Here is a 7,287-nt window from a genome sequence, read left to right as displayed (position 1 = left end):
GGCCCGGTCTCAATCCGTGTTCAGATGAATTGTTTACATCGTAAGTTTACGTTATCTACTCGCCTTACCAAGAAACGTAGACATGATGCAATAAAACGTTTGTCATATTCAAGCCTCGTTGAAAAAGAAGTGCCAAACGTTATGTACGGCAAAATTTACCTTACAAAAATTAGAATGGTCTTGGGAAAAGTGGTCATTATTTGGTTGATAAATTGCTCGTTTGTGTTGAAAGTACCTAGGCTTGTAGCACCTTTATCCTCGCAAAATTTACAATCGCTGGTTTGCGAAATTTGTAAAATTAAGGCCCTATTTACGATTATCATCATGCGAGTAACATTCAATTACTTTCTGTCGATAAGAAAATCAACATGGAAACAGAGCGCAGTGAAATCGGCCTTATTGACATTTTTATTGCATGCAGAAATCAAGTTGCACCTTTTGACCCTTTTGGGGGAAATTAGTCTGTCCACAATAACTTGCACGTTTCTGGACTGGCTTGTTGTCCAACACCTCCCTTTTTGCTAGCTCCTCCATCAATTTGCTAGCGAAGTTCGTCAGAAACGGCACACTTTTGGGGGAACACAGGCTGTGAACAATTCGAAACTCCACTTTACACTTTGAGTACCTTTCTGGAAAGAGGCTTCTTGTCCAGCACCTTCCTTTTCGCTTGCTCCTCCGTCAGCTTGCTGAAGTTGGTCAGAAATAGCTGGTCAGAAATAGCTAGCCTCATAAACTTCCTCAAGAGCAGCTTTAGGAGAATAGTCCTGTGGGGAACGCTGTTGTCTGCGGAGCACACAAAAAAGCTATTTTTCAGGAGTGATGGGAGCACCATATCTTAAAACTTCTTCAGCGGTTGTGGCTGCTTCAGCCGTGCTGTGGCCACTTCAGAAGCAGCCTTCTCAAGTTGGCTCACAAATCCAACAAATGCGAGACCCGGGTAGGACAGTCCCCCTCTATCTATGCCTGCAACCAAGGCTGTTGTTGTAGAATGGTTACTCGGTGCCTGCAAATTGACACGGCAGCCTTCGCAATCGACGTTGTCTTGCACAGCTCGCACAAGGAAGCCAGTGATCATAGCTAGCGTGCTCGTCCACAGACTTGGCTGGGGTGTTTCTACGAAATTCAAGGTAGGCAGATTAGGATTAAGGTGTTTTTTTTTCTTTGGGGAAGGAGAAAAAGCGTTAGGTACCGTCCTGTAAAGTGTAATTCATGCAACTTAACCATGTAAAGTCCCTACTATGAGGCAGTTCAGCTTGATTGAGCCTTGACACTAATTTCTGAGAACTGCATGCATCCTTTTTATTATTCTACTGCAAAACCATCCGTCTCCCAAAACCTGCACAACATAAAAGCTCACGAAAACGGAAACGTCTGCGTAGCATACCTGGGCATTGTGCCAGTGCAGCAAGGTACGGGCTCAAGAGCTGCTTGAGGTCCTCTTCAGGAGGGGCTGGCATCACCGCAGGAGGGAGTTTTGACACCTCGCCCAGGGAGCCCACCACACTTCCGACGTTGGCGCTGGCTGATGAATGAATAATCCCTGTGATGAGGATCTTTTGGAGGGCCGATAGCGCTGCAAATGCATCTGTTTCATCGTTGGACCCATTCAACTGCCTGATTGTCGAAAAAAGTGACTCCACTTCATCACTGGCAAACTTTGCCGTAAGCACAAAGTGGAAGCTTGAGCTCAGGAGATGCCTAATGCACAGCACAGTAGACATCGTTGTCACTCGCAGTGCCTCGTAGGTTTCCTCTGTCAGAAACTCCAGCTTGTCAGAGGCAGCATCTCTCCATGCCTTGAAATAGCCAAGGAACTCCGTTTCGAGCCATGAAAGCCTGGGAAAAGAAATATATGTGCAGCCTAGCAGTCTATATCTGCCATTAGGCTAACTAAAAAGAAAACGCATATTATACACTGTACCCTGAATGTATCCATTCTAAATTAACCACAGCAAATATTTAAAAATTTTAAAGCAAGCCTCAGAAAAGCTCACTACTGTATCGTGTGAACAAGTCTGAGCCAGCATGATTTAGAATAGTGAGTACAGTAGCATATCAGTTGTTGATGATTATACTTCCACCAATACCAGCTTTGAAAATACTACAAGCCATTTATCATTGAGATACCGCTCATCATCTGTGCTGTAGAACGGCATCCTCATCGGGTCCTTGAGGTCCAGTGCAGTGTTGTGCTTCGGATGTTATGCAGTACAAACCACTTGTACACCAATTCCATGAACTCTAGAGTCGGTAGACAGTTATGGAATCCAGCTGTCGCAAGAAGACATCCATGCTGGTTCAGGAATCTAAGGACTGATGTGACCTAAGGAACAAGGAACTTATTCAAAACATTGTAACTTGTAGTTCATTCATGCGCACAATTGTACAAGACTCAAGACAAAGTATCAATTATTATAGCATCTGGAGAAATGTTGTACCTGAGGAGAGAAAATGGCGACTGCTCGTCCAGCATTCATTTTCTCAAAATTTGTTGGCCATAGGTGCTTTTTGGTCAAGCACCTCACCATTTTGAAGGCACCCTGCTTCTCTTGGATGTTGTACAGAGACCTATGATAGACGGAGAATGTTAATTCAATAAAACATAAAGTAGTCAAGTCAAGATTGTGGTTCATTTCACCTCAGGTAGTCAGGGAGGACAAGCTTTCCATCGATTTTGAAAACTCTCCTGGTCTCAAGAAACTGTGACCTGATGTTTTTGATCACATGACAATAGTCAAAAGACAAACAACTTTCGACTGGGATCAAGAGGGTGGCTGAAAGAAAATTTTGATACTGAGAACTTGTGCTGCAATTTATACCACAACATAAAAAAACTTCTGAGTGCGCACAGTTGCACTCACGTCACGACAGGCTGTATTGAGCCACCTGAAAGGCTTGAAAAAAACTTGCAGTTGGAGGCGTGACTGTCTCCGACAAGCCGCACAACTTGAAATCCAGCTTCCTCCACAGACTTCATAACCTTCATCGCAAGTTGCTGGAGCTGCTCTCCTGTCAGACCTTTGGTGAAGTAGTAGCCTACTGGCAACCTGTAAAATAATTTTTGTATGTGCCCTCAAACTACCTCAGTTGCAGCTAAACACAAGTGAAAGACAAGTACCTAAATACCTGTAATGGGAAGACAGCCCTACAAATACAAAGCAAAGTAGGTGGTTGGCTAACTCGTCTTCAAGGCCATACTCTGCCTCTGCACCACCAAGGTCTACGAGGCCATGTACAGAGTCTGACTGCTTTTGGTGTGTCGTTGCTTGCTTAATGGACATTTCGTCCCTTACAAGGGAACCACAGCGTGCCTAGAAACAGTAATGCCAAAATATAACTGAACCCTTCTTTATCACGACTGAATATGTTTACCTGCTCAGAGTGATGTTTTGCCTCCATGTGGAGTCTCTGTTTGATGAGCGAGGACATCACCTCTCCAGTGCACGCTCCAATATACCTCTTCAGTGTTGACCGACTGGGGAGCGTAAGGAGGCCACTTTCGCCGAGCAAGTTGTAGGCAGATGGGGATTTGGCGTGCCACAGGACCCAATTCCGCGCGGTCTCCTCACGCCAGCGGCCGTTTTGCAATTCCAAGAAAGACAGTTGCCCTTGGAGGAAAACTGCCTTGGCGTCATATCCTTCCACCTTTTCCTGCAGGTTAATTGTGATTGTGAGGATAACAATCTTAGGCAACCCTTAGTAGTTTAGGTTTGAAATCAGCATTCTTCCATACCTGTAGAAGTTTGATGTTTGATTTTTGTATCATTGCTTCTACCGTTCGTGCCTCATGCCTGAGCTGGGAAACTTGTAGCCTAAGCTCCTCATTTTTTTTCTGAAGCCGTTGGTTCTATCTTTTGAGTGTTTTGAGCTCTTTGACAAACTTGGTCATTCGTGTTAGAGAAAGCGTAGTTTGTGTCCCCTGGAATTGTGCTACTTTCATGATGTACACAGGCTTCAATGGAATGTGCTCACATCGACTCCTTGCTTCACTCTTAAAGGCATGATTCAGGGCAGATTGCTCGAAATGCCCATTGTGCAAAAATGGGGGTGGTGTAGATTCTGCGAACACTGGCTCACTCATTGGTTCCCCCAGTGGTGGACACAATGTCAGCGGTGCTGTCTGGCTGACTCGTTGCTCCACCAGTGCAGGCGCCAACAATGCCCCTGGCAACGGTGCTTGAGGGCAATGAGGGACGTCGGTTGCTGGCACATCAGCAATGACGGTTCCTCTCTCCGAATGCTGCGATGGTGCGCCTCCCGCCATGTCCTGCAACCTGTATTGTGAACTGAAAGTATTAAAACAAATACGAACGCAATCTTTCATCTCTTCAAGTTCATTGACCCAAGCTGCAGTGGGCGCCAAAGGTGTGCTCACCTGCTCTTCTTGGCATCCAAACCATGGGGATCGGAACATGAGGATGACGGCTCATGGCGCTTGAGCGATCGTCGATTGCTTGTGGGCTTCGGTTGCAAGTGTACCGGGTAATCCGCAAAAACGGAAGGTACGGCGTCCGGCTTCAACCTCCGAGTCTTTAGGTCTCTTCGGTAATCGTCTTCTCTAAAGTGCAGGCTGCAAACTTTGCTGCGGTCTTTTGGGATCCAGGGATGTTTGTCTGGTCCTGCCATAAATGTTTGCAAAAAGATGCTCACGTGCGAACCACGACCGACGAGCGCTTGTGGCACGGTCATCGCGGTGAGTGATGTTTGGCGGCATACCACACTAATGGTTTGCATCTTACCTTCTGCTTGCCTTGATATTTTTCGCAGCCATACGTGCCGTATATCAGTCTTTGGAAATTCGTGGAAGGAAATTCCTTTCGCGGAGCGGCTGCTGGACTTGCATAGCGGTACGCAGCAGTACACCATCGTCCACAAAACAAGCGCGATGACACGCTGCGGCGAACAGCATGGGGCCTTCTTGTACTCGTGGTTGCGTGAAGATAGCCAAACAGTTGTGTAAAGATATTTCGTGGATAGTTGTGGAAATAAACGCGTGTGAGCTGAAGTTTGTCTAGCTGTAGTTTGAATTTTTTTCCTTTTTCTACTCATGTACCCAGTTTTCCTACTGTAAATAGCTGTATATAAACTCTTCGTTTCATTTACTCAACCTCTATGCCTCGAGTTCGTCAATTCGACCGCCATCTCCAAGAACTTCAACACCATCGCCCTACCAGCCTCCTGCCAAATCAACCGGAGCCCGGGCGATTGGGTTCCTGATCGACACCGGACTTCGGGGAAACAAACCACAACCATCTTTACTGTGTACTATAACTCAGAGTGCTCCAAACGCCTATACTTTGAACACAGTCGAACCTCGTTATAACGAAGTAGTATCAGGACAGTAGTTTAGTTCGTTATATCCGATATTCGTTTAACAGTAGAGGTAAAAATCGGTTCAAACAATCTGGCTCCCGCAAGAATCCTTGGTACAAAAACGCATTATTTTAATCTGCGAACGTACTACTATAAACAAGTTAACCCTTAGCTTTGTTCTTGTGGCATTTCAAGCTCGATTAGCCAGAACATGCAGCAGGAAATTACAAGAGAACAAAGTTCATTTGACGAAATAGGCCTGCGTTTATATTTTATAGAGGAAGGATGGGAACTTTGTCTGGTGGCTATCTACAGCATTTGGCAGGATGAAGTTTTCTACAGCGTCCACGAACAAAGCGGCCTTTTCTACTTCTGCAGTGTCGGACGCTGGGAGCTTTTCCAAGGAGCTTCTCAGACCACCGGTCAAATATTTCTTCTATATCCGATAGTACCCGCGGCTCTCACAGTTTGCCTTTCGTTATAAAAGAATAACTGTTGTTGAACTGAACCGTGACAGACCAAAGTTGGTATTTAATTCGCTATATATGTGTTCGTTATAACGAAGTTAAACTGTACATCAAAACTGAACCAAAAGCCGGGTAAAATTTGTTAGGGGTTCTGTGATCGCGAGACCTCAAAATGTGGTGCAGTGGTAGAATACCCGCTTCACAGGCAGAAGACCGACTTTCGATTCCCAACGGTGACGTGATGCTATACTATTTTAAAACGAAGCTTTACTAACCTGGTCGAGCCGAGTTTAGCCGTTGCCAGCAATTTGACCTTCTTTTGACCGCAGCCATCTTTAGCCATGACAACGCATCATACGTGACGTGTTGCGCCGAGTTACGCCACTGCCGCTTGCGGTAGCCGCTGGCTGTAACATGCGTTATCCGGTGCTCGGTCGCCGCCTGACCACGCGACTCACCGCGCGCCCGGACAAGAGGATCAGCCGCGCTGGCCTAATCAGTACCAGCTTGGCCATGGATAAGAACGAGCCCGGGCCGTCTCCTCTGGGTGTTGTGCGCGGGCGGGAGGATTTGAGTCGTCACGTGTGGCTAACCATGCGTGTCTATCCAAGCCTAATCACTGCCACCGACCTATGCACAGCCGTCAAACCTGGCTTAACAATGAGTGTATACATAAGTAGGTTAATTACAGCTAAATCAAAGGCCAACCAAATGAAACCAAGACTTACCAAAGCTGAACCAAGCTTTCGCTTTGCATAACCAGGGTTAGCTGAGCTAAGCCGCAACCATTTTCTGGCTTTATCTTTAAAGGGAACCTGAAACACTATTTGACCAGTGCAAGTATATTTGCGCGATGTTCAGATCACACTGCCGGGAATACCTGAGCCAAATATTACACGTGCACGTGAAGCCATGAGGGAGCAAATCGCTGTGAAAGACGCGGAAAAACCAACCGCGCGCTCTTCAATTTCCCTCATTATGGACCCTGGCATTTCCTAAACGACGTCGTTGAGGCCATGACTGTCCTATTGGCTGTCGCTGGTCAACTTCGCGGCTTATTTCTGGCATTTCCTGCGACGATCCGCCGTCGTCGCCGCGGTGTACCAACCTCTTCTATGCCTCATCTTGTACGCACAGTCTTGACATTTCTTATGTGTTTTGAGTGCTGGTGGAGTTTAAATGACGAACTTAATACTCCCTTGTCGGCCAGATCACATAACAACAAACGTTTATTGCTTCAAAAACGCCCCACCAACCTGAGCGCGCGCTTGCGAGCAGGCAGCCGTGCCTGCTTTTTTGTGGCACCAAACCGGAAATAGAACCCTGCACGTTTCGGAGAAAAGGGGAAAACCCCCCGGCCTGTCATATATCGAAGGCCGCCGTAAGAGACGGCGCGAGCCGTCTTCCTCTCCGGGAGAAAGCGCGCAGCTTTCGTCGCGTTGTACGCGGTCGATTTGAGAGGGAACGATTACGCGCGATTGCTCATTGCGAGTAGTTTCGGTGATAG

General features: G+C 46.7%; 2 pseudogenes across 1 annotated transcript; both read right to left on the bottom strand.

The window, feature by feature from the left end:
• Nucleotides 1–425: 425 nt before the first annotated feature.
• LOC144177618 (uncharacterized) lies at nucleotides 426–2,477 on the bottom strand (annotated as a pseudogene). Its single transcript, XR_013323829.1, has 4 exons — nucleotides 2,439–2,477; nucleotides 2,128–2,323; nucleotides 1,385–1,836; nucleotides 426–1,113 (listed from the first exon to the last, which is right to left on the bottom strand). The product of XR_013323829.1 is annotated as an uncharacterized LOC144177618 (transcript).
• LOC144177461 (uncharacterized) lies at nucleotides 2,445–3,766 on the bottom strand (annotated as a pseudogene).
• Nucleotides 3,767–7,287: the final 3,521 nt, after the last annotated feature.

Source organism: Haemaphysalis longicornis, unplaced genomic scaffold, assembly GCF_048455015.1.
Source record: "Haemaphysalis longicornis isolate Haplotype H1 unplaced genomic scaffold, Haemaphysalis longicornis Haplotype H1 scaffold_1, whole genome shotgun sequence".
NCBI lineage: Eukaryota > Metazoa > Arthropoda > Arachnida > Ixodida > Ixodidae > Haemaphysalis > Haemaphysalis longicornis.
This window is presented reverse-complemented; position numbering and strand designations above follow the sequence as displayed.